Consider the following 475-nt stretch of genomic DNA (forward strand, 5'->3'; position numbering starts at 1 on the left):
CAGGTCGGTGAATACAGCTGCACAGTATTGTCTTTTATCGATGGCGGTTATGGTATCGTTTTGGACCTTGACCGTGGCTGAGGTGCACCCGTGACCAGCTCGGAAACCAGATTGCATAGCGGAGAATGTACGATGGGATTCGAAATGGGTCGGTGATCTGTTTGTTAACTTGGCTTTCGAAGACTTTAGAAAGACAGGGTAGGATAGATATAGGTTTGGGTCTAGAGTGTCTCCCCCTTTGAAGAGGGGATGACCGCGGCAGCTTTCCAATCCTTGGGGATCTCAGACGAAAGAGAGGTTGAACAGGCTAGTAATAGGGGTTGCAACAATTGCGGCGGATAATTTAGAAAAAGAGAGGGCCCAGATTGTATAGCACCAGGCTGATTTGGTATGGGGTTCCAGATTTTTTGCAACTCTTTCAGAACATCAAGCTATCTGGATTTGGGAGGGAAGGAAAATGGGGGAGGCTTGGGCA

The sequence above is a fragment of the Salvelinus sp. IW2-2015 genome, unplaced genomic scaffold, assembly GCF_002910315.2.
Source record: "Salvelinus sp. IW2-2015 unplaced genomic scaffold, ASM291031v2 Un_scaffold2523, whole genome shotgun sequence".
NCBI classification, from domain to species: Eukaryota; Metazoa; Chordata; class Actinopteri; order Salmoniformes; family Salmonidae; genus Salvelinus; species Salvelinus sp. IW2-2015.